The sequence below is a fragment of the Elgaria multicarinata genome, chromosome 19 (genome assembly GCF_023053635.1).
Source record: "Elgaria multicarinata webbii isolate HBS135686 ecotype San Diego chromosome 19, rElgMul1.1.pri, whole genome shotgun sequence".
Classification (NCBI taxonomy): Eukaryota; Metazoa; Chordata; class Lepidosauria; order Squamata; family Anguidae; genus Elgaria; species Elgaria multicarinata.
This window is the reverse complement of record NC_086189.1, coordinates 8,905,082-8,927,630: the sequence shown is the minus strand read 5'-3', so window position 1 is coordinate 8,927,630 and position 22,549 is coordinate 8,905,082. Positions and strand designations below refer to the sequence as shown.

Here is a 22,549-nt window from a genome sequence, read left to right as displayed (position 1 = left end):
GCCGAAGTGAAGCCATGCCTGACCCCCACTCCAGCGTCCTCGCTTTGCTTCAGCTGGGTGGGCGCCCAGCTGAAGCAAAGCCAGGACGCTGGGGCGGGCGGCTTTGGAATGGTGCGCCCGGAAGTCGCTCTCCCAGAGCGTCTTCTGGCCAGGTGCGCCGTTCCGAAGCCGCCGCCCCGCCAGTGTGCTGGCTTCGCTTCAGCTGGGCGCCCATCCAGTCGAAGTGAAGCCATGCCCACCCACCCCACCCCACCGATCTGGCTTTGCTTCAGCTGGGTTGGCATCCCGCACCCAGGTACGCTGGGGTGGGGGTGGGGATGGGTGAAAGAAGCTCACCTGCCTAGGGCACAAAATAGTCTGGCACCAGCCCTGAGGGGGGGGGGACCCACTGTATTGTGTGGTCCAGTGGAGGCTGGTGGCTCCAATTTCAGTGAGGCTGTGATTCCATTCTGGGTTTCAGTCAAAGTCAGCTAGAGCTCTAAAGGAGCTATCCAAGGTGATGAACCCCACCCGCAAAAAATATGTTCAGCACCTTCAATAGCTCCTTTGGCGTTCTGGCTCATTCTGACTGAAACTGAAAACGGAATCAGAGCCCCACCTAAGTCAGACCCACCAGCCTTCACTGGTCTGGTCTGATTGGCAGCGGCCTTCCCAGGTTCTCATGATGAGAAGGGTGTTCCCTTCACTTCCTCCCTGATGCCAAGCAGTGAACCTCGGGCCTTCTGCACACAACACAGGTGCTCCGGACTCAGCTGTAGTCCTTCCACATCTATTTGCATAGCAGACACTTGAAAGAACAAAGATGCCATGGCTAATTTAGCCGCGTGCTTAAAAACTAGGGCAAGGATACACAGTTCATAACAAATTATTACGTGATCCTCAGAGAGATCTATGGATAGTTTCCCCTGAAACTTATTCTGAGCTGACATCAGGCGACGTGGAATTTCTTCCCGGGGCAATTCAACTGCCAACTAGAGACACGTGTGCCTGCATGAATGGGCGCTCGGCCTTCATCCAACGCAGACTTCTCATAGTGAGTAAAAATCCTGTGCAGCTCCAGAAGTCAGCTCAGACCTAGGAAACTTGGGTTTCTGGTCCGTCTCTGCCACAGGCGCTTTGCATGGACGTGGGCATGGTGCTTGCTCTTCCCTCTTGATAAATTGGCAATAAGAACAAGCTACTTTGGAGCATTGCTGTAAGCAGGAGTGAGTGTGCTACCCATGACAAAGCACTCCTGAGCTGAAAACACACACAGGGAGACAACTCATGCACCACCCCTGTTGCCCTGGCAATGGTACTTTCCGGCCCTATCTACCTGCTGCTTCAGGGGCAATTTACACCTATGGAAATGGGCTGGGGGCATCTACATCTCTATCCATTATGGGGGAAGCAGGGCCCAGAGGCTAAGGGGAGACATGATAGAGCTGTACCAAATTATGCAGGTTGTGGAGAATGTGGACAGGGAGACATTTTTCTCCCTCTCTCAAAATACTAGAACCCAAGGGGGTCATCCCATGAAACTGATTGGTGGGAGATCCAGGACAAATAAAAGGAAGGACTTCTTCACACAGCACATAGTTAAATTATGGGACTTACTACCACAAGATGTAGTGAGGGCCACCCATTTGGATGGCTTTAAAAGGCGGTTGGATCAATTGCTGGAGGAGAAGGCTATCAAGGGCTACTAGCCCTGATGGTTGTGTGCTAGCTCCAGTATTCGAAGCGGTAAGCCTGTGTGCACCAGTTGCTGGGGAATATGGGTGGTAGGGTGCTGTTGCATCATGTCCTGCTTGTGAGCTTCCTTTTGGGGCAGCTGCTTGGCCACTGTGTGAACAGAGTGCTGGACTAGATGGAACATTGGTCTGATCCAGCAGGGCTCTTCTTATGTTCTTATGTTCAGATGTGCGTATTCTAGCTAACATTGCAAACTTCCATTTCCATGTCTCCAGTCAGTGCCTGAAGAAGGAGGAGGAGCAAAATGTCCTTCTATCAGCAACTGGGTCCCAGTTGGGCCCAGAAAGGGATCTTCCTACTTTCTCCGGCAGAAGACTCAAAAACCATTCTCCTTAATTACAGACTGCCGAGTGGAATTAACTGACATCAAGTCACCGAGAGTTTATGGGCTTCACTCTCCTGGTGTTTTGATGACCTCCCACGGCTGGGAATTTGGCTGCTACACGAGACACCCATTTCTTCCTCGTGGCTTCTCTTCAAAAGGCAGCTTGGTGTTCCATTTTGAAATGTACTTGGCTTCCTTCCATCCTGCCCTCAAAGAATTCCTGCTCTCTCATCACAATTCCATATATATTAAAGAACATGATAGGAGCAATAGTATGGGTTATTTAGCCTGGAGAGAACACGCATTCCCTCTCTCCAGGCTAAATAACCCATACTATTGCTCCTATCATGTTTTTGAAAACTTATCTAATATGTGTCTGTAGAGCAACACAATGGTGTATTAGTATAATGTAATTAGAACACACACGAACACACACACACACACACACACACACACACACACAGGATCATTTTCTATTCTTTTTAAATGCATCCAATAACCAACGCCATGCCGTTGCATGCTACTCAAGGCCAAATCACACATTACTTTATCTATCAAATGTATCCTCTTTGTTACTCGAGGGTAGGCACGGCCGCCCAATCTGGATCAGGATGCTAGTGTGTGTGAGGGGGATGGGGGCAGCTTTTAAGATCTGGGTCATGCTCCCTACACCTGCTCTAGAGTAAAAATGAAGGTGGGAAGATACAACTGCTGTGTACAGATCTGAAATAATGTCCATTTTGGCCTTTACAGTCAGGCTACACAAGAGGAGAGGATCTCCTCAATTGCATGGGTGGAATGTGGCATCCATGAAAAAATAAATAAGTAAAAATAACCCCAATAGGATTGGTTCAAAATACTGAATATCATAGCTGCAGCTCTGATTTTAGTCCAGATGGAACATATAATGCCATACAAGTGAAATGCTTGAATCCCTGGCTGAGCTGTATTCCATATGCTCCCCTGGGGGTGAGCAAAAACATCTGGAGAACTTCAAGTCCAGGTTGGACATGAAGTCATTGGGTGACTTTGGGCAGGCCACCGATTCTCAGCCTAATCTACCTCACAAGGTTTTTGTGAGGATAGGATAAAAAGGAAGAGAACCATGTGAGACACCGTAGGTTGCTTGGAAGAAGGGAAATGGTGGGATATAGATGCAGTGGTAAATAAATAAATAAATAAATAAATAAATAAATAAATAAATGCAAAATAGAGCTCTTTAAATTCCTGAGGGGTTGTCCCACAGAAGAGGGGTTTGAGCTGTTCTTTGTTTTCTCAGAGAGCAAGATTAGATCTAATGTGCATAAGTTAGGGGAGGGTAGATTTTGGTTGGACATTAGGGTCTGGAAACAAAGCCCTATGAAGAGAGACTGAAAGAACTGGGCATGTTTAGCCTGGAGAAGAGAAGATTGAGGAGAGACAAGATAGCACTCTTCAAACACTTAAAACGTTGTCACACAAAGGAGGGCCAGGATCTCTTCTCGATCCTCCCAGAGTGCAGGACATGGAATAATGGCCTCAAGTTACAGGAGGCAGATTCCGGCTGGACATCAGGAGAAATGTCCTGAGTGTTAGAGCAGTATGACTATGGAACCAGTCACCTAGGGAGGTTGTGGGCTCTCCCACCCTAGAGGCCTTCAAGAGGCAGCTGGACAACCATCTGTCAGGGATGCTTTAGGGTGGATTCCGGCATTCAGCAAGGAGGTGGGACTCGATGGCCTTTTAAGCCCCTTCCAACTCTACTATTCTATGATTCTATGAGAAACATTTTGTTGGTAAGAGCAGCTCAACAACGTGGCCAATGACCTGGAGGAAGGCTGGCCATTTCTTACTGGAAGTCTTCAAGTAGAGGCTGGACAGAGGGTGGGGATACTCTAGTTCTGAAATTCCTGCTTTGAGCAGTTGACATAGGGGGAGAGACTAGAACCCTCCAAGCCTCTGACTGCTTTAGTCTGGCATTTAGCATGTGTGAATTCACCATCAAACGGTTAACCAGAAATGCAGGAATCTGCAGTCATTTCTTCAGCAAACTCTCGTGCACTCCCCGGAGTGGCACAATTCATGCCACTTGGCATCCCTTATGCAGAAAATTGCACTACAGCCGATATTTCAATAGCTGATATGATCCAGTAACCAAACATTTGGAGTAAGTGAGCTGTGAACGGGCTTTTCTTGATATACATGGGCTAGACACTTGCTGGACACTTTCTCCCCTCCCCCCGCCAAAAAAAATTCAGAAAGATGAATGTTAAGGTCATGGGATAAGCCGCACTCTCATTTGCCCGGAAACCAATCATTGAAAGTAAGACAAAACCAATCAAGCCAAGTGGGGGAAGAACAATCAGGAAATCATCTCAAGAGGGTTGAGAAGGAAAGCTGGAAGTTCATTACAGGACATGCAGACGTGATGATCATGTGCAATTCTGCTAGGATTTCTCTCTCAAATGTCTACGATCAACCTCATTGGACAAGCTTTGATCTTTTGTTCTTCTGCATAGGAAGCCACCTCATATGAATGTGTCTCGCCCAGTATCACCTGACCTAACTCCTCAGGAAGGAGTCTTTTCCCACGCCCCCTCCCTGGTTCTTTCTGGTGGAGATGAGTCTGTAGATAAAGGATTTGCCCACCCTTCAGCTGTGGTCCTTTCCTAGTGATTCCTAATTGGGCAGGATTGCCCATGTGGTCAGTACAAGTAGCACTAGCATCCTTCTAATGGGTTTGGTCTATCAATTGTTATGGTAGCTAAATGGAGATAGGCCATGAGTTTTGGGGAGGGGGATTTGTTGACCTCCTTCCTTCATTGTGGACTCACCAGAAGAATCTGGTTGGCCAATGTATGATACAGAATGGACCACATGAGCCTTTGGTCCAGCATTCTGTATCATACGCTCTTCTTGTATTTCTAATGCAAACATGTAACAAAATAATAATAATAATAATAATAATAATAATAATAATAATAATAATAATAATACAATACTACAGGTTGTGGCAGCAGTTCTGGGGGGGGGGGAGGGAGGCGTGTCTTCGATTAGCCATGTGTCTTTGATTAGAACCGCCATTTTAAATGAAGATGGAGGATCTGCAGTTTTCCTGGATCTACAGTCGCAAACTATGGCAGCCATAAAGAACCATTTGTGATCATAGATCTACGAAAATCAAAGAGCACCCATCTTTGTTTAAAATGGCAGGTCTAATCAGGGATTCATGGCTAAGGTAAGTCCCGTGGGCACTGGGGGTCAGCGGTTCTGGGAGTGGGTGGGGAGAAGGGAGCCCCATGGACTCCTGGTTGGCCTCACGCCTGGGAACCTTCAAGGGCTGACACAAATCTGAGGTGGTTTGGCCTGGACTTGAAGTACCCCAAGCCAAATTGGGGCTGATTCGAAGCTCCCAAATCAGCCTCTGAGGCGAGTCGGGGTGGGGGTGCACAGCCCTAAAGCCTGACAATCATCTCCCCCACCTTCCTTGGCTAGCATAGAAACCAAACAAGCTGATAGAACAGGTTCAGATGGTTCCATTCCTAATCCACTTGGTAGAAGGATCTCTTTATTTATTTTTTACTCATCCACTAAGAAGGGATCTGTCGTTTCTGTTTCCATGCTATTAGCCTCTTTGTGGACTAGTAAATACCTCTGCAAGCTAGAAACTTTAGAGGCCTCACTTTCTTGGGGGTGGGGGGAAGCAACATAAAAGCCACCGTGGTTCATTAAGGCAACAGTGAGAGACAACTGGCAGCAAAGCAATCATCTATGAAACAATCAGGAGAAAAAAACAGTTTTCAGTTGGTGCTAAAAAAAAAAAGACGAACAAGGCAGTGCCAAATTAATATTTATGGGGAAGGTGTTTCCTAGAAAGGTTGTAGGTGTCACCACAGAAAAGACCTATCCCAAGTCTTAGAATGCCTCAAGCATCTGCAGCATTTTGAGTTTGGAAATGAAATGAAATAAGTGGACCCGCAACAAAATGTTCCAATTTTTAGTGTGCTTGTTCACTTTTCTAGTCATTGAGTCGTGTCCTCCTCTCCAGTTAGGGATGACATGAGTGTCTGACTGAGTCCAGAAGTCAGATGTACTCACCGTGCATCCCTCCCCCAGACCCAGTCAGGCGCCTGCAGTGCATTCACAATGCTACACTCCAAGCGCCCACGAGGCCCGATGAGCATTGAGCAGCCATCTAGCTTTGCTCTGCAAATTACGCATTTCCCGTGTTGCTTAAATGGCGGCCGTAAAGGTCCCATTTGCGCAATGGGGGAAATGCGCAATGTCCGGAGCTTCATTGTATGCAGCAATGGAGGCTCCGGAAATTACGCATTTCCCCTGTTGCTTAAATGGCAGCTGTAAAAGCCCCATTTACACAATAGGGGAAATGATCAATGTCCGGAGCTTCCATCATATGCAGCAATGGAGGCTCCAGAAATTATGCATTTCCCCTGTTGCTTAAATGGCAGCTGTAAAGGTCCCGTTTACGCAATGGGGGAAATGCGCAATGTCCGGAGCTTCCACTGTATGCAGCAATGGAGGCTCCAGAAATTATGCATTTCCCCTGTTGCTTAAATGGCGTCCATAAAGGTCCCATTTGTGCAATGGGGGAATTGCGCAATGTCCGGAGCTTCCATCGTATGCAGCAATGGAGACTCTAGAAATTGTGCATTTCCCCGTTGCTTAAATGGCAGCTGTTGGGCCTCACTGAGTCTGAAAAGAAGGTTGCACAGCCTGATGAGCAGGAGCAGGTGGTGGCGGCTCTGGGGCAAGCATCCAACGAATCGGACGCAGGTGAGTTCACCCATCTCTATCTTCCCCCTCCAACCTGCTATTTGGATTTGTTTGCTTTGTCCCCTGTGGCCGCTGAAACTTCAAATGGGCTGTTTGGTGTCTCTCCCCCCCTCCCCCGAGCTATTTAGTGTCCTGGTTTTTTTTCCTCCACAAATATTTTTTTGTACACATCTTCAATGTGTCCCTCATTTGTAAAGGATGCTCTAATTGTTTAACTAATGCCAGGACTGAATGAAAGACCACTCCACCGATCTTTGCACACGGTGGCAGGCAGGCAGCGTGCACACAACAGCCTATTAAGAATCCCTGCATGTGCACCTGTGAAACCGCTGGTCGTTGCCAGCTGGGGAGGGGTCCCCAGACATTACATTAAATTTAGAACCAGGATCAAAGCTCCAGATGTTCAACACACACAGCCTTAATGTCTTTCAGCTGCAATCATTTGCTACACTGAGAATGTTTCATCAGTGCTTTAATTACAGGGGGAGGCTTCAGCACCCCCCTATAACTTCATTACCTTTCATGATGTGCCCAAAGCTACATTTTTTAGAAGGCTAGTAGGAGGCAGGATTTCACAAAATCTACTGGGAGTCAGGGGTGGGGACCGTGCATGATCCCCCTCCATGCACACCTTAATTTCAGCACTGGGTTGAAAAGCAATAGAGATATGAATGAGATTATTATTATTATTATTATTATTATTATTATTATTATTATTATTATTATTATTATTATTATTACACAATACAGCTGTTCATATGGTGAGGGAGGGGAAAAATCAGGGAAGAGGTATGTTGAATTCAAATCTCCAGAACCTCTCTGTAACCACTGAAAAGCATGAGCACACACGTCTAAACACAGGTACACCATCCTCCCTGTTTTGCTGTGCAATCCGCACAGTCTTTATTCAGTAGAAGGCACCTCTTCACACCTGAAGCAACTGTGAAGGCTAGCAGCTATCCTCTAAGCTAGATTATTTATTTAAAAACATTTGCATCCCGCCCCATACCATTAAGGTCTCAGGGCGGCATACAGATCAATTAGCCCCATAGGTGTGCACAGTGCATCTCATTAGGGTGTGCGCACCCTTAAAGGCCCCCATTAGGAGCAGAGGAGGGGGAAGTGTGCTTTCCTGCGGCCTGCCCCACTGCTCCAATCAGAGCCTTAAGGGGAATTAAATAATTTCTAGACGCTCCAGAAAGCAGTGTCTAGAACATTAAGGGCTGATGGGATTTGTAGTCTAAATCTTGATTGTATTTTTATATTGTATTTTATTAGGGTGACCAACTGTCAGGATTTCCCCGGATTTCCCCTGGTTTTTGGTCTTTCTATGGTGTCAGGGGGGATTTTCTATAATTTTCAATAATGTCCTGGAATGACACACCTTCCTCTTTAAGGCTGCCATTAGCATGGCAGGAGGGAATGACATGCTTTCTTGAGGCACATCATTCCCCCATCCCGAGCTCCAATTGAGGTCTTAAAGGGGAAAGTGGGTCATTCGTCGACATTATAGAAAAGGCCCCCATTGGAGTGGATGGTGGGGGTGCAGAATGAAATCCTTTCCCCTCCTCCACTCCAATCGGGTTCTTTAAGGTGGCGGGGGAATAACGTACTTTCTGCAGGACTCAGAAAGCTGCTTCCCCACACACACACTAGGTGTCCTCTTTTTTGGTTTCCCAAATATGGTCACCCTAATTTTATATCATGTTTTTATACTGTTTGTTTTATATTTTGAATGTGTGTATTTTTAAAAAAAAGAAATGTGTGAACCGCCCAGAGAGCTTCGACTATTGGACGGTATAAAAATGAAATTTTTAGAAGATTGAGGGGAGACATGGTAGCACTCTTCAAACACTTAAAGGTCGTCACACAGAGGAGGGCCAGGATCTCTTCTCGATCCTCCCAGAGTGCAGGACACGGAATAACAGGCTTAAGTTAAAGGAAGCCAGATTTCAGCTGGACATCAGGAAAAACTTCCTGAATGTTAGAGCAGTACGACAATGGAATCAGTTACCTAGGGAGGTTGTGGGCTCTCCCACACTAGAGGCCTTCAAGAGGCAGCTGGACAACCCTCTGTCAGGGATGCTTAAGGGTGGATTCCTGCATTGAGCAGGGGGTTGGACTCGATGGCCTTGTAGGCACCTTCCAACTCTGCTATTCTATGATTCTATGAAATAAATAAATAAATCATCTGGAGGCCACCAGATTGGGAAATGCTACCATTGTCTTGGACAATGGTTGTGGGCTGGTCTTCACTTGTAAAGCCCTAACACGCTTCAGGACCTTTGAAAGATTGCCTTCCCCTGTTTTCTCCTGCCTGTACAGGAAAGATCGACACTGTTGGTTTTCTTGAGTGCTCACTGTTAAGACCTGTTAGGGTGGCATGCCCAAGAGACAGGGACTTCCCTTCAGTGGCCCCAACACTGTGGAAGTCCCTTTTGTGAAAACGTTTAGGGGAGCGGTAGAGAGACATCTCTTTCTAAAGCGGCCTTCAATTCAATTCATAATTTGTTCGTGGGGTCAAAGCATCTCTGCCAATTATTCTGTAGATTTACTACTGTGTCTGTTGTGTCTATCTGTCTCTGCTCTTCCTTGTACCCTGCTTTGTGAGGGCCTGGGCCGGAAGAGTTGCTTTAAAAGAAACTTCAAGTAAACAGCAACATTAGCAACAATGTAACCCAAGACATTCAGTCTATTGCCTTAATACAGATCACATGTTTGCACACTGAATGTGGCGTAAGCACTATCCTGAAGCAATCTAGGGTTCCTGTACAAGGTGTGGGATGATACAATTCAAGGTCATTATTACAGGTTGGGCCGGCAAAACTCCTAAACCAGAACCATCTAAGTACGACAGGAAGGCTTAGTTCAACCTCAATGAACAAAATAGCATTCCTTAATGTTCTATTAAGTGTACCTTTCTCTACATTTTTCTTAAATACCTCTGGACAATTTCTAAGAGAACATCTGTGCCCAGTGCTGAATGATGCACTTTAAGAAGGATACAGGCAAATTGGAATGCGTCCAGATGAGGCCAGTGATACGGGAAAACGTTGAAGGGACTAGGTATGTTTACTTAGGGAAGAGAGGACCTCCGAGTGGATGTGATAGTCTTCTTCAAATACCTGAAGGGCTGTCGTACAGAAAAGGACAGAGAATGACAGCAGGCCAGATTACACCTAATGGGCTTGAAGTTATGGGAGTATGGATTTCAGTTAAACATTAGGAGAAACATCTCCACAGTAAGAGCAGTTCAACACTGGAAATCAATGGTGGTCTTCAAGAAATTGCTGGACAGCTACCTGTCGGAGTTGCTCTAGCTCTGCATTTCCAGGATCAAACAGGAGCTTGACAAGATGTCCTATAAGTCCCTCTCCGCCTATATGATTCTAAGAAATAATGTGCGACCGAAGGATCATCACAAGAAGTCATGATGGCTAGCTATTAGTGAGAGCCAGTGTGATGTAGTGGCTAAGGTGTTGGACTGGGAGTTGGGAGATCCAGGTTCTAGTCCCCACTTGGCCATGGAAACCCACTGGGTGACTTTGGGCCAGTCACGAACTCTCAGCCCAACCTACCTCACAGGGTTGTTGTTGTGAGGATAAAATGGAGAGGAGGAGGGTTATGTATGCCACCTTGGGTTCCTTGGAGGAAATAAAGGTGGGATATAAATGTAATAGATAAATAAATAAATACTAGCCCTGATGGCTTTAAAAGGAGATTAGACAAATTTGTAGAGTCTAGAGGTCAGCAATTGATGAAGATGAAGGTGATGATGTCAAGTGGGTGTGGGGCCCTCCCATGTCATAAAGAGTCTTTAGAGGCATGGAACTCTCTGCATGGGAAAGGGACTCAGGTGAGGAGCTGAGTTGGGTATCACCGAGGCTTCTACTCCATCACCTGCATGGTGTTATAGTTACGTAAATTGCAACAGCTTCTTAGAATCACAGAATCGTAGAATCATAGAATAGCAGAGTTGGAAGGGGCCTACAAGGCCATCGAGTCCAACCCCCTGCTCAATGCAGGAATCCATCTTAAAGCATCCCTGACAGATGGTTGTCAATGCTTCTAGTGTGGGAGAGCCCACAATCTCCCTAGGAACTTGGTTCCGTTGTTGTACTGATCTAACAGTCAGGAAGTTTTTCCTGATGTCCAGTTGAAATCTGGCTTCCTGTAACTTGAGCCTCTCTTCCATCCAGTTTGAAAGCCAAGTAAGCATGCATTCTTTGGGCTGACAATCTCCTGGAAAGCCATCATTAACCTATAGCATGTGTAACGACAGGCTGTGCACCACATGGTGTCTTAGTGTTTTGCACATGCATTGGAATGGATACACACCAGAGACAAGATGCATCCCATCTCAGCTCAGAGATCCAATTTCTGGAAACCAGGGCCATAGCTAGACCTAAGGTTTATCCTGGGATCATCCAGGGTTCGCCCCTGCCTGAGCACTGGATCCCCTGTGTGTCACTTAGATGAACAGGTTTGACCCCTGGATGATCCAGGAATAAACCTTAGGTCTAGCGATGGCCCAGGGTTGAGAGGGGGCAGCCGAATATTGAAGAATGGCAAATCCAGCAACTCGCAGGGACAAAAGTTGGGAAAAGTAACATCTAACTAAGCACTGAACTGTGGCCCTTGTGTTCATTATATACGTTGTTGTTAAATTGATACTGTTGTTTTGATATTTTTGATGGTTTAAAATTTTGTATACTTTTTAATGTTCACTGTTTTTAACTTTCGTAAACCGCCCAGAGAGCTTCGGCTGTGGGGCCGTATATAAATTTAATAAATAAATAAAATAAATTAAATGTTAACAAGTCAGCCTTCAAAGGCAACATTAGAGCTCGGAATATAGATGCTGTATCTGATATATAGGTCAGTGACCAATGGGGAAAGTTGTCCTATTCCAGCCTTCCAAAACCTGGTGACCCTGGAGATGTCCTCAATTGCAGTTCCCATCATAGTCCAATGCGTTTGGACAGCCCCAGGTTGGGGTCCTATGCTGTTAAAAGTTGTGGAAGACAGGGGATTGTGTCAGGTGCAGGGTTTTATCAGTGTCTCACATACGAAGTTGTCAGTATCCCCTCTTAAATATGAACGTTATAGCAGCCCTATCCTTCTTTGCACCAGGTCAGCCCAATTCAGCTTGCAGTTACAAGGGGAGGAAAGCTGTCCTCCATTCTTGCTAGCTGCATTCCCAATCTTGCTCCAGAAGAGGGTGAGCGATCCATCCCAGGTGGGAAGGTGGATAGATGGGCAAACGAAGCAAGGAGGCCTATCCCCAGTCATCATTTCTATCAGATCCTTCAGAAGCAGTAAACAGAAGAGCTGTTGTAGAGTAATCGATCCGGAATGTGGCTAGGGAGAGATTTTTCTCCCTCTCTCAAAATACTAGAACCCAGGGTAATCCCACAAAGCTGATTGGTGGGAGATTCAGGACAGGTCAAAGGAAGGACTTCTTCACAAAGTGCATGGTTAAATTATGGAATTTACTACCACAAGATGTAGTGATGGCCACCAATTTGGATGGCATTCAAAGGGGGTTGAATAAATTCCTGGAGGAGAAGGCTATCAAGGGCTACTACTAGCCCTGATGGTGCTATATAAATAAATAAAAATAAATAATAAATAATTATGTGCTATCTCCAGTATCTGAGGCACTAAGCCTGTGTGTACCAGTTGCTGGGGAACATGGGTGGGAGGGTGCTGTTGCACCAAGTACTGCTTTGTTGGTCCCTGGTTGGTCACTGTGTGAACAGAGTCCTGGACTAGATGGACCCTTGGTCTGATCCATCATGGCAGAAGCCTGTATTTAATATATCACCCTTCTGGGGCGGGGGGAATCTTTAATAAATTCCCTTAAGCTGTTTGGGTAAGAAGCCCAGTTCAGTTCCCTCTGGTTGCGTCCACTTCCAAATGGTTCACCAATGGAACAACCTCCCAGAAGTCATGATAATGGCTACAGGCTTAGACACTTTTAAAAGCGGAGACAGACCCCCATTCTCCCATGGAGAAGAAGTCTATTGATGGCTAGCAGCCATCATTGCCAATTGCCACCATGGGTAATAGCCATCCAGGTTTGGAGGCAGTAGGAGAAGGCTGTTTCCTTCATGGCCTGTTTTTGGACATCCAGAAATATTTGGCTGGCCAATTTTGATTGGGATAAAGATGGAACTTCATCCCAATCCAGAACGGCTCTTCTTATGTGAAATCTGTGTTCCAAGGGAAAGAAAGATGCTGCCTGTAGACCCTCACCCTGAAATAATTATGTACAACTGGCTAGTATATATCCTCTGCCAATAGCTGTCGATTTTCTCACACAGGCAGGCACCATCTCCCTCGCCTTCCTGCGAGAGAAGGGAGGTTTCGTAAAAGTCATTGCTGCTACCCAACCGGGCCTACTCTGCGCTTTTAAAAACAAAATGTTGTCAGTTCTAAACCAAATGGGAATTTGAATCGCTTTGGCGTGCAGCTGGCATTGGCAAATCTTTCTCCGGACCCTAGTAATAGAGTCGGAGCTCCCCCTTCTGGGAGACACCGTGTCTTCTTAGGGTAAGCTCAGCTTTAAAGAAGGAGACCTGATCAGGGCTGTTTGGACCACATCGTCCGGAAGGTGCATAGACATTTCCTCAAACACCGATATGCATGCCATGCACCTATATGGCAACCTGTTGCACATAACTAAGGCCTGAAAGCTCCTTTCATGTCAAAAAAACTGGTTCTTGATCATGCTATTTCTCTATGCACCACAATTTCCAAGCTAACCTCCCTGGCCCTATCCTTGCTCTCGGTTTACCAAGAAACGTTAAGATCTTTCGTTCACACTCGAATATTATTTTCCCCACCCTCCATTTTGTGTTGCACATCAGCCAATGGATCTAAAAAATCCACACCGCAAGTGGTACGGATTTCGAGATGATGGAGGAAAAACAAAACAATATCTAGACATATGTGCTTGCAGGCACATATACGTAGGACTTTTTCCCACCCACAGGCATGGGTGGGTCTGTAATTCTTCAGAATGGAACATTTAATTTCTCCTGCATCTCAGCTCAGCCCTGGGTGACAGCCATAACTATTTGCAGACATGTTCTGCTTTCATCCAAAGCAAGAACTTGACTTTGTTTTAGCCCGTTCCAGAAATGCTTCCATGACAGTCCATATGGAAGAGCTCAGGAAGGGGATGGATGGAGTGGGATGTGTAGCGAGACAATATGGCAGAGTCAATGCAAAGGAAGACCATGGTAAGCTACTTTCTCTTTGGAGACCATTTTTCCTCTCCCTGCAGCTATTGCTCAGAAATAAGAGATGTCAACAGGGTGGGCCATTTCCCAGGTTGAAATAAGACATTTCAACAGGGCAGTTGTCTAGCCCTGTTGAATTCCTGCCTTGAGGGCTTAATGCAGTCTCCCTGCTGGGCACTGGAAGATAAGAGGGGAGAGCATCTTAAATGGGTTCTACTGTGTCCCCACAAGTGAGTATTGAACAAGACTAACCAGACAGCACCATCCCAGGAATTCCTGTTGCAAACACACCCATCGTTCTGGTCATGAACACACACACTGTATCACTCATGTATCAACTCATTAAGTATTGGTATTAACACACCCAAACAAACACACAGCGATATTATATATACAAGATGTACTCCATCTCACCCTCTTTCCCTAGACTTTGCCCTTAAAAAAAGAGGACTTCCTCATTATGCAAACGTGGAGCGAGAGAGCACATGCCACACAGAGAGCACATATATGCACACCCACACATGACATATAAGCTGATCTTCTTGCACAACCACCATTGCCCTCACGTTTACACTTCAAATGGGTACCTCTTTACTCATGCACACGTTTCTACACTGGTCTTCTCCTCATGCAGAAAGCTTTGTTTCTCCCCCCCATCCTCTCATTCGGGACACACATACACTCTTTGAGGAACCAGCTAAAATAAAGATGGGGACGCCATGCCCTGTGAACCCGAAACACACAAACCGGTAGACACACTCTTGTTGCAGACGCCGACTCACACAAGCGCATTTCCAAAGACGCACAGCTCTCTCACATGCGACACACTTCCGCACACATCCCAACGGTGTCTCGCCATGCTCACAAAACCAGAGCAAGATCGCCCACCCACCACCTCAAAACGCCCCCAGCTATTTTCCAGGGCACATGTCCCAGCCCTATTTATCTCGACTCCAGAAAAAGAAGCCGGCGGACACCTTGTCCTTTCCCTCTGCTGCTGCAGCTCAGATTCTTCTCCTGCTTTCAGTCTGTAGCATAGGAAATGCTGAGTCCTGAGGACATGCAAAGTGCAGCAAAAGAAGGAAGGGGTGGGGTGGGGGGGAAACGCGTGCAAAGCGTTTTCTGCTGAGTGGTAAATGTAAAGGGCTCCAGAAGCACAGGACCCCCCAGATCAACAGCTGGAAGAAAATCCCAAACAGGGCAGGCTGCTAGGGGCGAGAGGCACAGAGAGGCAAAAAGCAAATCTGCCCGGCTTCTTCAGATTTGATTTGCAAAGACAAGAAGAGCAGAACTGACCATGAAGTCCCCTAGCAGTGATGTGTGTGTATGTGGGTGAATGACTTTGCATGATGTGACAGTTCAAATCTGGGAGAAGGGGACGCACCACCGGGAGATTATATTCTCCCCAGGAACTCTGTGTGTGTGTGTGTGTACGGCCCATGTGCCACTGAAGCACCGTTCGCATGAAGGGAAAGCGGGTGGGGGGCACACGCCTATCTTGTTTGTGGAAGGGGTTCTCTGGGTTTGTGTGGGTGCAGCCTCCCATTGTGACGGAGGAGTTGTGTCAAAGCAGAGAGGGGAAAGCACATGAGTGTGGGGGTGCAAAAATAAGCCCCTGTGCAAGGGGTGTGCGTGCGTATGTGTGTATGATAAAGGCTGCAAGTATGAGGAGTTCATGTGTGTGTGTGAGAGAGAGACACACACAGAGAGAGAGAGAGAGAGAGAGAGAGAAAAGGAAATAAAATATATGTGTCCATTATAAGAGGGGGAATTGGTGTGTTGCTTGTTGAGAGGAAGGAGAAAGATCTTTTTTATATATAATGTTTGTGGAAAGTGGAGAAAAAAGCAGAGGCAAACTTTGTGCATCTGGGTGTGTGCCCAAGAAACAGTGGTACAAAAATAGAGAGACTGTGTAGCAAGCTGCGGGGGTGGGGGGGGGGAGAGAGAGAGAGAGAGAGAGAGAGAGAGAGAGAGAGAGAGAGAGAGAAGGATTTCTCTGTGGAAACTCTCTCAAAAACCTTAGCATGTACATGAATGGCCAAGGAAGTCCAGGTGCTTGCAGTAAGCGTCCAAGCGCCTACATTCCACTGTGTCTGTGTGACCAGAAAATAAACTGTGAAGGGGTCTATGTGTGTGAATGAAACAAATAAGTGTGTGTGTGTGTGTTCCTGCAAGAGTAGGCTGTGGTTGATGTTGTGTTGTCCATATCTGTCAGAGGGAAAGTGACCAACTGTGTGTTGCGAAAAACAGACAAGCACCAAATTTAGGCAGTGTGAAGCAGAGAGCAGAGAACCTTGTGAATAACACTCTGTGTGTGTGTGTGTGTGTGTGTGTGTGTGTTTGGCGGGGATGCAGTACAATGCTAGGTAAATGTCAGAAAGTATTTGTGAAGCTCTGTGAGTGTGTGGCATGTCTGTATATGTGAATGAGGTAGGTGTGTGTGTGCGTGTGTGTGTGTGTGTGAGAGAGAGAGAGAGGGATGTATGTGTCAGTTAGAGAGAGACAGATGTTGGTATGTTTGTGTGTATGTGTGTGTGTTAGCAAAGAGAGAGGCAGACATGTTGTGTGTGTGTGTGTGCTAGAGACTGAGAAAGAGATGTTGGTGTGGGTATTTGAGAGAGGTGTGTGTGTCAGTTAGGGAGGTATGTGTGTATATAAGAGAGAGAGAGAGAGAAAGAGAGAGGCAGACATGGTGTGTGTGTGTCAGTTAGAGAGAGAGAGGTGTGTGTGTGTGTGTGTGTGTGTGTGTGTGAGAGAGAGAGAGAGAGAGAGAGAGAGAGACATTGGTGTGAGTGAGTGAGTGATATAGATCCAGAACTACCAACCACGGGATACTTGTATATCTACCCGCTGTCTACTTCAGATGCCCTGGAGTCCTTAGTAATTGCCTCCTTTGCCCCATCAACCCCCTTTGCTGGAACTCTTCCCCAGAACTCCTGTTATGGAAGAGCTCCCCCCTTCTGGATGGGACAGGGCAGCCTCCCTCCAGTTGCCAATCAGGGCGGCAAATCCATGCATTGGCGTTTGTCAACAGCCCTGCTTTTCCCGCTAGGGCTCCTGCATCTGAGAAGTAGCCTGCCTCCCCTATGTACAACCACACACCCTCATTCCCTTCCACCCCTGTCATCCATATATATGTCTACCCAAACCGTGCCCTGACCACAGAACGATATTCTGCATCAACTCCAGCTTTGCTGGACCCACCGGACATGGAACAATGGCACCCAGCCCTCCCTGCCCTCTGTCTCCCCCCAGAAAACGACTCAAAGGACCAGCAGGATAAAGTTTAACTGCACCTCCATCTCCTAATGTCCCTCCTCCCATCCTGAAACTCCCCCCTATCTATCTTCCTCGATTCCCCCCCCCTCCATTCTGGTAGAAGATAGAGAGCAAAGATTTCACTCTCTCTTTCTCTATCTAAGACAATTCCTATCTGTTCTTCCCATCCCCCATGTGGGGTGATGGGTGGGTGGGTGGTGGGAAAGAGAAGTAACCCACAAAGCCTGGGATTTAAAGTGACAGGCCTATGGGTTGTCAATCTGCAAACAAAACAGGGCAGTGTATTAAGGGAAGAGGACACCATCTCCTTGGGGACTCCCTCTCCCCCACCTCCCCCCCCCCAGCATCCTCCAGGACTCTATTAGACTCTGTCTTGATCGATATATAACCTGGCACAGACATCACCTCGGAGGGGGGTGGGGGGGTGGGATGGGGTTGGAGTTTGTGGGGAGACTCTGCAGCCCTCTTGCTGAGCAGTTTGGAAGCACTAGCTCAAGCAGAGCCTGGTACGTGATTGCACTGCATGAAACCGCTCTCCACCCCCCCTCCAACACACACACACACACACACACACACACACCCCTCCACCAAACATGCACACTAGTCCCACCCAGTCACCCATTCCTTGCCCAAAGGATGACTTTTTAAAAAGACGTAACTCGAAGAAACACAATTGTGGCAAGCCAAGCAAATTAAATCCACAAGGGGTGTGTGTGTGGGTGTGTGGGTGTGTGTGATACAAACACACACACACACACACACACATGAACTGGGTCTAGATAGACTTGATTACTTTTACACACACACATAGTTTCTGTGTTGTGCTGCATCCTCTCTCTCTATCACAACACACACTGTCTGTGTCTGATTATACATCAGAGAATCCACACAAACGCACACAGAGACCTTATCTGTGTTGCAGTCAGACTCGCATAGTTTGTGTGTGATTATGCATGCAGTACACACACACACACACACACACACACGGATACGCACACCTTAACCCTTTGCTTACTAAGGAGAATCCTCTGTGTGTGAGAGAGAGAGTGTGAGTGTGTGTGTCTGGGAGAAGGAGACCGCAAGCCAACGTGGATGGGAGCTAAATATGTCCGAAGTGGAGCAGAAAAGGAGACACAAGATGAAATCGGTTGAGGAGATGGAAGGATGGGGTGGAATGGTTTTGGGGTGCGTGGGAGGGGGCCCGAGATCGGATTCGGCGAGGGGGGGGGAAATCCTTATAGCAGATAGAGATAGGTAGATGATAGATAGATTGATTGATAGATAGATGGATGATAGGCAGGCAGGCAGGCAGGCATTCTGCCGGAGGGACCCACAGACAGGCGAGAGAGCCCACGAGGACAACCCGGCCCGGGGGCCGCCCGGCGCCCGAAGCCACGAAGCCGCTGCCCCATCTTACCGGATGTTAGTGCTCCTCTTGGACGGAGAGGTAGCGGCCCGAGCTTCTCATACGGCTCCGGCGGAGGGACTTGAGCGAGCCCTTCTGGATCCAGTGTGCATACTGGGCGCTCGGCTGCTGCTGGTGCTGGCGCTGCAGGCGTAGGGAGACTGGACCTCTAGCAGTCCTTTTCATACTCGGACAGAAGACCCTTCGCCACGCACCGGGTTCCAGGCATGGGAAGGAAGAGAAGCACCCCCCCAAAATCAAAACAATAATAACAATTTTTTTAAAAAAGGAGCAAAATCAGAATCCGGGTGGTGTTTAATTTATTCCTTCTTCCCTTCGTCTTTTCCTTCCTTGCTTCCTTTGCTCGCTCTCTCTCTCTCTCTCTCTCTCTCTGTCTCCGAACCTGCTCCTTCCTTCTCCTCGTCCTCTTTCTTCCTCCTCGTTTATTTATTTATTTATTTCTGATGATGATGTGGGATCGGGACGGATCCCCTCCTGCTTCCCGCGGGTGGATCAGTTCGCAGCCATCGGGAGGCGAAAGGAAGGCGCAAAGGCGGGCGCGACGCGAAAGATGGGGAGAGGTGATGGAGTGGTGGGTTGGGGGGGCGGGCGAGCCAGCCGGCGAGCCAGCGAGCCAGGCAAGGCGATCGAAATGAGCCGAGCCTGGGGAGAGGGGGGGGGGGGGAGAGCCGCCGGTGGGCGGGGCTTGGCCGCCCGAGAGGCGGGGCTCCCGGCGCCAGAAGAGAAAATGAATGGAAAGCGAGAGGGCCAGGGGCGGAGCTAAAAAAAATGCTGGAAAAGGGTTTATCTTAAGTAGAAGGGTTTGGGGGGAAATCATATATATATATATATATATGGCGTAATTAGGACAAAGGAAGGAGGGACTGCTTTGGGAGCAAGGTGCGGTGGAGGGTTGCAGGTGGAGGAAGAGGAGGAGGAAGGCTCAGAAGAACCGGGCTGACACGGCCTGAGATGTGGACAGGAGGAGACCCAAAGGATGGGTTTTGCGGACTGAGATATTTACTAACAGCTTTCGGGGAAGATCAAAAGTCGAAGTGGGGGGAGAGTGAATGCGGGAGATCAGATTATTATTGTTGTTGTTGTTGTTGTTAAATAACTGGAAGGATAGAAGAGGGAAAAATGACTTTGTGGGAGAAAACTGGTGGATGTAGCAGCAGCACAGGGAATACTGGCGAGGGATTCTCTCTATCTCTCTATCTCTCTTCTCCTTCCTGCCTCTCTCTATGCTCGCTGTTTCTACACAGGATAGGAGTGCATTGCTATTTCTCCCCCCCCCCCGGTTCTCTTGCCCCTTATCTGATCCCTACCTTTGCTTCTATATAGTTCAGTCACGTGAGACCCCATCTCCGCCCGCCCCCCACATTGTCGGTCCAGCCACCCCATTCTCTGTCCATAAATCCCCCCTAACAAGCCATCTATTCATGCATCCTTAACTCAATCGCTCTCTTTCTTTCTCTCTCTCTCTCTCTCTCTCTCTCTCTCCACCAAAAGCATCCACCGAGCTGCCCAGCTTTGAGCCTCTCTGGGTCCCCCCCCTTTTCTATTTCACCACCTTGTTGCAGAATCTTTCAGGGACGGCACAGACTCCTCGAAAAGGCCCATTCAAGGAGGTGGAGGTGCCCGATCTTTTCTGGATGGCCCCTTTCCCAACCTTAATGTGTGAAAGAAGAGAATTGATGGTAATTGTACAAGGAAGAGAAAAAGATGCTAGAGTTGGAAGGGGCCTTGGGCTGGTGGCTTCCATGCCCATGGGGCAGTGAACCTGCTCTGAGTGTCAATCAGAACCAATCAGAACTCCAAGGGAGCTATTCAAGGTGCTGAACCCAACCCCCATACTAGTTCTCACCACCCCTCTGGGTCATTGGTTCCATTGTCCAGCTTTCTTACAGTCAAGAAGTTTCTCCTAATGGTCAGCCTAGATCTACCCTCCTGGAACCAGTTACCTAGGGAGGATGTGGGTTCTCCCACACTAGAGGATTTCAGGAGGCACCTGGACAGCCATCTGTCAGGGATGCTTTATGGTGGATTCCTGCATTGAGCAGGGGGTTGGACTCGATGGCTGCATAGGCCCCTTCCAACTCTACTATTCTATGATTCTATGTTATGTCCAGTATCAGCGACATACTGATACTGGTCATGATAACACTCTTAAAATACTTAAAAGGTTGTCACACAGAGGAGTGCCAGGATCTCTTCACGATCCTCCCAGAGTGCAGGACACGGAATAACGGGCTGAAGTTACAGGAAGCCAGATTCCAGCTGGACATCAGGAAAAACTTCCTGTTAGGGCAGTAAGGCAATGGAACCAGTTACCTAGGGAGGTTGTGGCCTCTCCCACACTAGTGGCCTTCAAGAGGCAGCTGGACAACCATCTGTCAGGGATGCTTTAGGGTGAATTCCTGCATTGAGCAGGGGGTTGGACTCAATGTCCTTGTAAGTCCCTTCCAACTCTACTATTCTATGACTCTATGTACTTATGCCCATTAGAGTTTTAACAAAAAACTGACTAGGTGGTCTTAGTCAATTCCCCTCCTCAGTTTCCCCATCTGCAATGTGGGTGGATGGTGGTGGTGGGGGTAATAATACTGACTAACCCCACTGGGTTGTCATAAGGTTTATTTGCATTATCAGATGAGGGGTGGTTCGAACACTTGAAAGTGTTATACAAATGTATTATCATCACTATTGCTAATGTTCTTTATTTTTTCCCTTTTTTCCCTTTCTTTTTGCTAGATAGGCCTGTGATAAATCAGGGATATGTTTAATTTCTGGGAGAAAGGGACCATGCAGGAATGGTGATTCTTTCCAAGTCTCAGAAGATCATAGAATCATAGAATAGCAGAGTTGGAAGGGGGCTACAAGGCCATCGAGTCCAACCCCCTGCTCAATGCAGGAATCCACCCTAAAGCATCCCTGACAGATGGTTGTCCAGCTGCCTCTTGAAGGCCTCTAGTGTGGGAGAGGCCACAACCTCCCTAGGTAACTGATTCCGTTGTCGTACTGCTCTAACTGTCAGGAAGTTTTTCCTGATGTCCAGCTGGAATCTGGCTTCTTTTAACTTGAGCCCGTTATTCCGTGTCCTGCACTCTGGGAGGATTGAGAAGAGATCCTGGTCCTCCTCTGTGTGACAACCTTTTAAGTATTTGAAGAGTGCTATCATGTCTCCCCTCAATCTTCTCTTCTCCAGGCTAAACATGCTCAGTTCTTTCAGTCTCTCTTCATAGGGCTTTGTTTCCAGACCCCTGATCATCCTGGTTGCCCTCCTCTGAACACGCTCCAGCTTGTCTGCGTCCTTCATGAATTGTGGAGCCCAGAACTGGACGCAATACTCTAGATGAGGCCTAACCAGGGCCGAATAGAGAGGAACCAGTACCTCACGTGATTTGGAAGCTATACTTCTATTAATGCAGCCCAAAAATAGCATTTGCCTTTCTTGCAACCATATCGCACTGTTGGCTCATATTCAGCTTGCAATCTACAACAATTCCAAGATCCTTCTCGTTTGTAGTCTTGCTGAGCCAAGTATCCCCCATCTTGTAACTGTGCATTTGGTTTCTATTTCCCAAATGTAGAACTTGGCACTTAACCCTATTAAATTTCGTTCTGTTGTTTTCAGCCCAGCACTCCAGCCTATCAAGTTCACTTTGAAGTTTGTTTCTGTCTTCCAGGGTATTAGCTATCACCCCCAATTTGGTGTCATCTGCAAATTTGATAAGCGTTCCCTGCACCTCCTCGTCCAAATCATTAATAAAGATGTTGAAGAGC

The 22,549-nt window shown here is 47.4% G+C and overlaps 1 protein-coding gene across 1 annotated transcript in view; it reads right to left on the bottom strand.

Moving 5' to 3' along the window:
- Nucleotides 1–19,009, bottom strand: part of BRINP1 (BMP/retinoic acid inducible neural specific 1) — a 141,971-nt gene extending 122,962 nt beyond the window's left edge. The window contains exon 1 of the mRNA XM_063144775.1: nucleotides 18,776–19,009. The gene's annotated coding sequence lies outside the window, so the exon portion shown is untranslated. The remainder of the gene's footprint in view (nucleotides 1–18,775) is intronic.
- Between the last annotated feature and the right edge of the window lie 3,540 nt (nucleotides 19,010–22,549).